Genomic DNA, 10,303 nt, shown 5'->3' on the forward strand with positions numbered 1-10,303 from the left:
TCGACCCGGATTATTCCAACTCTGCCCTTTTACACCAAGCAGCAACACAGGTTATGCGCGTTCATGTGCAATAACCCATGTTATATGCTGCCGGTGTAAAAGGGGTATAAGGGAGGCACATTAGGGCAAATGTATTAAGCCTGGAGAACTCAAAAGTGGAAGGTGAAACCTGTAATGATTGGTTGGTGTGTTATCACCTTCCACTTATCACTGATTTAATACAGCAGTCAAAATATACACTAAAGAGGATATTGCTGAATGAGCTTTTGTCTATTTTTTTTTTTTTTAATAGTGTTCAGACAGAAGAGAGCATATTTTATGTTTTTTTAAAATAATATATTGATGTGTTTCAATTACCGGCCGGTGGTTATGTTTGTTGGTTTTATTAAATTGTATTTGTTATCTTTTGAAATGAAGCAATACATTTTTGCCCAATCTATATGCGCTACAATATTTTTGTTTTATGATTTTTACAATGCAGAGGATTGTCTTCTCATTGGTCCCAGCAACAGCTACAAACCAAAGGTAGTGCTGGCTACCTAGGAAACAACAGTCTGCTAATCTAGCAGCAGATCGGGTTCTAAGTTTCAAAAACGCATGTGATATAAAATGCCGGCGTACTGGGAGTTTGTATCCACTGCATCATTTTAAGAAAATTCCACACTTAGAACATTTAGGTTGGAAGGGAGTCAGAAAATCTCAGAGTATTCCCTAATCTAAAACACAGTGCTGGTGCATGCTTAGAAAAGAAATTGCATCCATAAGCAACATCAGACATCAGGCCTTCACCATTGATTGTAAAACCATCAACTGCAAGCTATCAGTGGTTCCTGGACATTGGTGCTCGATGCAAATCCCTACAAGGAGTTTAAATACAATAGAAGGTATATGTTCCCATTCAGAATTGGATTCTACAGGAGCATTAGAAGTTTAATTTAGGAAATGTAATTTGAATAACATAAAACTCTTGCTTAAACAGATATATGACTCCAACGGGATAATGAAACAATAAGATAAGAAGATAATACAGGTTGAGTCTCCCTTATCCAAAATGCTTGGGACCAGAGGTATTTTGGATATGGGATTTTTCCGTATTTTGGAATAATTGCCTAACATAATGAGATATCATGGAGATGGGACATAAATCTAAGCACAGAATGCATTTATGTTTCATATACACCTTATACTCACAGCCTGAAGGTCATTTTAGCCAATATTTTTATAACTTTGTGCATTAAACAAAGTGTGTCTACATTCACACAATTCATTTATGTTTCATATACACCTTATACACACAGCCTGAGGGTCATTCAATACAATATTTTTAATAACTTTGTGTATTAAACAAAGTTTGTGTACATTGAGCCATCAAAAAACAAAGGTTACTCTATCTCACTCTCACTCAAAAAAGTCCGTATTTCGGAATATTCCGTATTTTGGAATATTTGGATATGGGATACTCAACCTGTAATACTTTATTGTCACTACAGCATGAAGCATGTATAGCAAAATTACATACAGTTCACTCAAATCATATAAAAATTCATCAATAGATGAAATTAGCTAAGATTTCAAGCTAACAATCAGAGGGGAGGAAACTATTCCTCAGCCTACTGGTTCAGCATCCCAGACACCTATAACGTCTCCCTGACGGCAAAAGGGAAAAGAACATCTTACGTGGGTGGCTACTACAGTATATCCAATCATCTTATTTGCCTTGGACAGACTCCTAAACATATCGGTACAAAAATCTTGTTTTGATGAGCACATTCTTAAAAACAGAATCTTTCCAGCACATCAGACAGTAAAAGATTTAATCCATTAGGAAAGGGCACAGGTATAAAAGCATCAGTATATGTTAAAAAAAAATGAATGTATACATTCGTTTGATGATGAAGAAATGCTGAAATTGAGTCTGGTCCATAAATAGATGGCAGCCTTATCTAGTATGTCTGCTAGGACCACAGTTCTTCTTGAAGGTAAGATCCTCTTACAGACTCCAGAGATGGGAAAATATAGAATTCTTCCAAAAAGCTTAATATTTATTAAGGAACAGCATTCAAATCACTTATAGCCATGACCTCAATGCCAAAAGTCTACGATTTTAGGAGGACGTCCTACAGACATCTAGGAGAAGGCAATTACTGTTAAGTATGGAAATCATAGAGAGAGGGATAGAGGGGATGGGCATGAAATGATGACGATCGGGATGCCGACAGTCACATGACCGACCTCTGCATCCTGACTGCGAGAAGGCCGACACCAGACAGGGGCTAAATATTTTACCCTTCCCGTGCCCTAATCCTAACCCTCCAGGGGTGTCTGCTATGGTTATCTCTCCGCCCCCCCCCCCTGCCGTGCCATATCCCTAACCCCCACCACGATACTCAACTCCATGATGTCAGTTTTTATTGTCCTGGCGCCAGTCTTCGGAAGGAGAGTCAAGATGATTGAAAATGGCGGGCGTATAGGGGGTGGCGTTTTGGCATTGTGGGGGTGTGGCATCCAAAACGGGGACATGACGTGAGCATTTTTGGGGGTGCTGCATGGCGTCAAACGTAGCTGCTCCAATAGAAAAAATGGCGACGAACCGACTGCCAGGGGTCGACCATAAATCGATGCATCCGCAATTAAATTGTGGACGCATCGTGAGGCAGCGCCACACACATGCTAGGCGGTCCCCAGCATGTGAGGATATGGACGCAGATCTTGCTGCGGGAAACAAGATCTGCATCCGTCTCTGAATAACCTCCTTAATATCTGAGGATAAGGTAGTTCTGAGAACCAATCCATCTTTTGTACCAATAGTAATGTCTACATTTATATTAAGCAGAGAGTTGTGTTAGCAGTAGAGATGAGCGGGTTCGGTTCTCCGAGATACGAACCCCCCCGAACTTCACCTTTTTTACACGGTTCCAAGGCAGCCTCGGTTCTTCCCGCCTTGCTCGGTTAGCCCGAACGAGGCCGAAAGTCATCATCCCGCAGTCGGATTCTCGCGAGATTCGTGTTCTATATAAAGAGCCGCGCGTCGCCGCCATTTTCACTCGTGCATTGGAGATTGAACGGAGAGGACGTGGCTGCGTTCTCTCCCTGAAAAGCTCCGTAATCTGTGCTCAGTGTGCTGCAAATATCTGTGCTCAGTGTGCTGCAAATATCTGTGCTCAGTGTGCTGAAAATATCTACGTTCTCTGCCTGAAAACGCTCCATATCTGTGCTCAGTGTGCTTTATTGTGGGGACTGGGGACCACCAGTATATAATTATACTTATAGTAGTACAGTACAGTAGGCCATTGCTGTATCTTGCAGCTCTGTGTCACTGCAAGTATCCATTCCATATCTGTGCTACATTTTTGTGAGCAGTATACATAGTATTACAGTGCAGCATTTTGGTGACCAACAGTATACATATATAGTACAGTACAGTAGGCCATTGCTATTGATATATTACTTGCATATAATTCCACACATTAAAAAATGGAGAACAAAAATGTGGAGGGTAAAATAGGGAAACATCAAGATCCACTTCCACCTCGTGCTGAAGCTGCTGCCACTAGTCATGGCCGAGACAATAAAATGCCATCAACGTCGTCTGCCAAGGCCGATGCCCAATGTCATAGTAGAGAGCATGTAAAATCCAAAAAACTAAAGTTCAGTAAAATGACCCAAAAATCTAAAAAAGTGTCTGAGGAGAAGCGTAAACTTGGCAATTTGCCATTTACTACACGGAGTGGCAAGGAACAACTGAGGCCCTGGCCTATGTACAGGGCTAGTGGTTCAGCTTCACATGAGGATGGAAGCACTCATCCTCCCGCTAGAAAACTGAAAACAGTTAAGATGGCAAAAGCACAGCAAAGAACTGTGCGTTCTTCTAAATCACAAATCCCCAAGGAAAGTTCAATTATGTCGGTGGCGATGCCTGACCTTCCCAACACTGGACGGGAAGAGGTGGCGCCTTCCACCATTTGCACGCCCCCTGCAAGTGCTGGAAGGAGCACCCACAGTCCAGTTCCTGATAGTCGAATTGAAGATGTCACTGTTGAAGTAGACCAGGATGAGGATATGGGTATTGCTAGCGCTGAGGAGGAAATTGACAAGGAGGATTCTGATGGTGAGGTGGTTTGTTTAAGTCAGGCACCCGGGGAGACACCTGTTGTCCGTGGGATGAATATTGCCAAATGACAAAAAAAAAATCACACTTTCGGTGTGGAATTATTTTAACAGAAATGTTGACATCAGGTGTCAAGCCGTGTGTTGCCTTTGTCAAGCTGTAATAAGTAGGGGTAAGGACGCTAACCACCTAGGAACATCCTCCCTTACACATCACCTGGAGCGCATTCATCAGAAGTCATTGACAAGTTCAAAAACTTTGGGTGGCAGCGGAAGCAGTCCACTGACAACTAAATCCCCACTGACAACTAAATCCCTTACTCTTGTACCCAAGGTCCCGCAAACCACACCACCAACTCCCTCAGTGTCAATTTCCTCATTAGACAGGAATGCCAATAGTCCTGCAGGCCATGTCACTGGCAAGTCTGACGAGTCCTCTCCTAACTGGGATTCCTCTGATGGATCCTTGAGTGTAACGTCTACTGCTGCTGGCGCTGCTGGGAGTCGATTGTCATCCCAGAGGGGAAGTCGGAAGACCACTTGTACTACTTCCAGTAAGCAATTGACTGTCCAACAGTCCTTTGCGAGGAAGATGAAATATCACAGCAGTCATCCTGCTGCAAAGCAGATTACTCAGGCCTTTGCAGATGTGGTGGTGTTAAACGTGTGTCCGGTATCCACCGTTAATTCACAGGGAATTAGACAATTTATTGAGTTAGTGTGTCCCCATTACCAAATACCATCTAGGTTCCACTTCTCTAGGCAGGCGATACCGATAATGTACACAGACGTCAGAAAAAGAGTCACCAGTGTCCTAAAAAATGCAGTTGTACCCAATGTCCACTTAACCACGGACATGTGGACAAGTGGAGCAGGGCAGACTCAGGATTATATGACTGTGACAGCCCACTTGGTAGATGTATTACCTCCCGCATCAAGAATAGGGGCGGCACCAGTAGCAGCATCTTGCAAACGCCAACTTGTTCCTAGGCAGGCTACGCTTTGTATCACCACTTTCCATAAGAGGCACACAGCTGACAACCTCTTACGGAAACTGAGGAACATCATCGCAGAATGGCTTACCCCAATTGGACTCTCCTGGGGATTTGTGACATCGGACAACGCCACCAATATTGTGCATGCATTACATGTGGGCAAATTCCAGCACGTCCCATATTTTGCACATACATTGAATTTGGTGGTGCAGAATTTTTTTAAAAACGACAGGGGCCTGCAAGAGATGCTATCTGTGGCCCGAAGAGTTGCGGGCCACTTTCGGCATTCAGCCACCGCGTGCCGAAGACTGGAGCACCAGCAAACACTCCTGAACCTGCCCCGCCATCATCTGAAGCAAGAGGTGGTAACGAGGTGGAATTCAACCCTCTATATGCTTCAGAGGATGAAGGAGCAGCAAAAGGCCATTCAAGCCTATACATCTGCCTATGATATGGGCAAAGGAGGGGGAATGCACCTGACTCAAGCGCAGTGGAGAATGATTTTAGCGTTGTGCAACCCTTTGAACTTTTTGCAGTATATGTAATGGATAACCCGCGCTTTAGAAATAATGTGGAGCTGCTCCTTTAAAAAATGGTAACAATAAAACCCTCTCCATGAGGGAGAAAAAAAATTTTCTCCCTCATGGAGAGGGTCAGGTGTTTGCAGAAAAATTCTTTTTCATTTAAATTTATTATTATTTTCTTTTTCCCTTATTTTTTTTTTTTTTTTCCATACATCTTAAGCGCTCCTTTCACTCCGTTTTATTGCAACCCTTTGAACTTGCCACACGTGAAGTCAGTTCAGACACTGCCAGCCTGAGTCAGGTCATTCCCCTCATCTGGCTTTTGCAGATGCAGCTGGAGAGATTGAAGGAGGAGCTAAAACGGAGCGATTCCGCTAGGCATGTGGGACTTGTGGATGGAGTCCTTAATTCGCTTAACCAGGATTCACGGGTGGTCAATCTGTTGAAATCAGAGCACTACATTTTGGCCACCGTACTCGATCCTAGGTTTAAAGCCTACATTGTGCCTCTCTTTCCGGCAGAAACAAGTGTGCAGAGATGCAAAGACCTGCTGGTGAGACACTTGTCAAGTCAAGCGGAACGTGACCCGTCAACAGCTCCTCCTTCACATTCTCCCGCAACAGGGCTGCGAATTCTGAGCCCACCCGCTGGCGGTGATGCAGGGCAGTCTGGAGCGAGTGCTGACATCTGGTCCGGACTGAAGGACCTGCCAACGATTACTGACATGTTGTCTAATGTCACTGCATATGATTCTGTCACCATTGAAAGAATGGTGGAGGATTATATGAGTGACGACATCCAAGTAGGCACGTCAGACAGTCCGTACGTATACTGGCAGGAAAGAAAGGCAATTTGGAGGCCCTTGCACAAAGTGGCTTTATTTTACCTAAGTTGCCACCCCTCCAGTGTGTACTCCGAAAGAGTGTTTAGTGCAGCCGGTCACCTTGTCAGCAATTGGCGTACGAGGTTACTTCCAGAAAATGGGGAGAAGATGATGTTCATCAAAATGAATTATAATCAATTCCTCCGTGGAGACATTTACCAGCAATCGCCTCCAGAAAGTACACAGGGACCTGAGATGGTGGATTCCAGTGGGGACGAATTAATACTCTGTGAGGAGGATGTACACAGTGAAAGGGGTGAGGAATCGGACGATGAGGAGGTGGTGGACATCTTGCCTCTGTAAAGCCAGTTTGTGCAAGGAGAGATTGATTGCTTCTTTTTTTGGTGGGGGCCCAAACCAACCAGTCATTTCAGCCACAGTCGTATGGCAGACCCTGTGGCTGAAATGATGGGTTTGTTAAAGTGTGCATGTCCTGTTTATACAACGTAAAAGAGGTGCAAGGACAATTCCATCTTGCACCTCTTTCTTTTTATCTCTGCATCATGTGATGCTTGGGGCTAATTTTTTTAAGTGCCATCCTGTCTGACACTGCAGTGCCACTCCTAGATGGGCCAGGTGTTTGTGTCGGCCACTTGGGTCGCTTAGCTTAGTCATCCAGCGACCTCGGTGCAAATTTTAGGACTAAAAATAATATTGTGAGGTGTTCAAAATAGACTGGAAATGAGTGGAAATTGTGGTTATTGAGGTTAGTAATACTATAGGATCAAAATGACCCCCACATTCTATGATTTAAGCTGTTTTTGAGGGGGTTTTGAAAAAAAACACCAGAATCCGACAAAAAAATTTCAGGGAGGTTTTGCCAAAACACGGCCGCGGAACCAAAACCAAAACACAAAACCCGAAAAATTTCCAGTGCACATCTCAAGTTAGCAGACACTGCATTCACTAAATCTGAGAGCAGTCTCTATGTATTTATCCAGAATAGAAGATATCAGGAATACAGAACAGTTATTTTTGATTCCGCCAGGATGTCTGAAATGTCATGCCCCTTCCAAGCAAGCCATTTTTACATCGATTTGAGAAATAATCATACGGTCTTGTAATAAAGATTGGGGATACGGTCCTAGAAATATGAAGACCCCACTCCACTTTAGTGATGGCGACCTTTTGGGTAAATAGGGTTCAGGACTTGGTGACAGAGCTCTACAAGGCGGTAGGATGGACAGCTATTATTATTCTCTACTAGTTGATCACGCAGCAAATGTGGCTGAGCTTTTGGGTACATGCCATTGTAACAGCTGCCACGGAGGATTGCAGGAAGACACAGCTATTATAACTTCCAGTAATTCCTTTTTTTTTTTTTTTAAATGCTCTATGGCAGTCAAATTTATATCCCATGTTTGTAATGATCTATATTTTCAGAGACATCATGGAAAGTTACTCAGAGTCCCCAAATAGCTGCTCAATATTTATCATCTCACTGGATATAACTTAGGTTTCCCCTTAACAAAATCTTCTTGACTTCAATTTAAAAAAAATGAAGACTAGCCTTAATAAGACTCTTAAAGAACATCACTAAATGATAAAACGCAAGTCACCACCAACTAGATCTGCTTGACAAGAAGATAGAGAGCCTGTAATATGTATGTTTTTTTCAAAGTGACAATTTTTCTGCAATTTTGCCACAAAATTTAAAGCTGCTGGTTTTTTTAAGCTTTTTATTTAGAACAAGAACAAAAGGTTCATACAAAGAAGATGAACATACAGAATATGTATGGTCCCCTAATGTGGTGGAGATAATAAAATACAAGTAAAAGTACGAAACATATGCATAGAAGGGAAACAACAAGCCAAAATAAAAAAAAGATGCTGTTGAGGGATGCTGTTGGGTTTTTGTATAATTTCTCTTCCCTTACCCCATCACAAAGAGTGAATGGGGGAAAGAAGGGCCTCTGGAGCTCGAGCGGTTTGCCAAAAAAAGCTCCATTATTTTTAGATCCAAAACCAGGTTGTCTGGTTCTTAGCTATTCTTAGCTATGATCACGTCATGGAATCATCACAGATTCAGTTTGGAATATTACACCTTTAATAAAGAATAACTATACCTCCCAAGTGTCTCCGTTTAGGAGCAGCAGTCTCCTGATCAAGACTGCATTGTCCCATGGTGGGAAAGTTGGGAGGGATCTCTACATAGCATCTGTGCTCCAAGTGCAGTACTGTGCTATTCAGCTGCATGTGTGTGTTTTTCAGCATTTGACTGACAATTATCTCCACTCAGGACAGAGATTCTGTTATTTGGTGTAAGCTTATCCTTACTGCAGCCTCAGATATTTATAATGATTCAGCAGCTAGAGGTGGTCAGCTATTGCAGCTAAAGCCGATCAATGGTTTGGTCACAATATACGTGGAGAAACCATACTGTATGGACTCTACTCCCTGGCAGCAGATTCACCCAGTGGTGACAGATCATTTTACATGTGTTAGATGTGTATCTTCATGAACAATAGTGTTGACTATCATGTGGATAGTGCTGATGAGAGAGATACTGAAATCAATGCAGTCAAATAGGATGAACAGTTTATTATTAGGTCTAAAATCATTTCATCATGTTCCAAGGCAATTGGAAATCTACCAAACAATAAAAAAATAAAAAAAAAAGATATATTTATTAATATAGTAAATGCTAATTAACTCTGATCATCATGGAAAATGATAACATCAGTTTCTTATTATTTTCATGTAGCACGTAGGAAGTTAACGTTCTCCAAATACGCTTTAGGATGTTTGTGTTTGAAGTCAGAGCTGGGTGATCCCACCTGGAAAAATACTGAAGGCAGCATTCACTGCACAGATGGAACACAGAGCACTGGGGGATTGAAAAGACAAAAGGGATTGAAAGGAAAGAGACCTTAAAAGGAAGAATCAAAAGGAAGGAGATCTGCTTGCAATCAAACCACATTTCTTTTAAGGGCCCTACACACTTAAAGATTATCTGTCCAATCTTTCTGGTTGGAACAAAAATCTGGTAATGTATGGGAGCAAATGACAATTGACCATTTGTTCTCAAATACTGGAAAACAGACAAAAATGGTCTTTTAGACAAATTAGTTAAGTTTCTTTCATTAAACCAATTTATCTGAACAACAGTTTTTGTCTATTTTCTGGATTTTGTGAGCAAATGGTTGATTGTCATTTGCTCTCAGACGTTGCCAGATTTTCTTTCCAATCAGCCAGATTGGACAGATAATCTTTAAGTGTGTAGGGCCTATAAAGTTCCTGTGTCCTTTCTTTTGTCAGCGTATCACTTAAATCAGGCTGAAATGTAGCCGTATTGTGCTCCTACATATTGCATGAGCACTCTTCTTACTAGGTAAATTGCAACATGGAATCAGCCACCATTACATTGTTTGCACCTGATGGTAATTGTGCCCATGGGAAGGACCACAGATATAACCTGAGACGTACAGCTTTGGAATTTCCCTATGAATGTGTATTTGTTTTTCTTTACATATACAGTAGAAATGTGGTTAGTGAGGCCTTGTCTATTAATTAGGGCTTTATTTCCAGCTTCTCCATCACTAGTCTGTCCGCACATGTGTAACGTAGCTGAAAGCCCAGACTTTGGCATTCAATTCCACTAATAAAGAACAAATACTAATATCATATATCAGTATATAAGAATAGACATAATGTTATCTGTTGACAATTGAAAAAATATATACTTTATTCAAACACAAGTGTTTTCTTTTTTTCCATAGTTTTTTTTTCCATTATAATGAGATGAAACAGAACAGGGTGTACAGCAGTATGTGAACACACCCAGTGGGGCTTTT

Source organism: Pseudophryne corroboree, chromosome 8, assembly GCF_028390025.1.
Source record: "Pseudophryne corroboree isolate aPseCor3 chromosome 8, aPseCor3.hap2, whole genome shotgun sequence".
NCBI classification, from domain to species: domain Eukaryota; kingdom Metazoa; phylum Chordata; class Amphibia; order Anura; family Myobatrachidae; genus Pseudophryne; species Pseudophryne corroboree.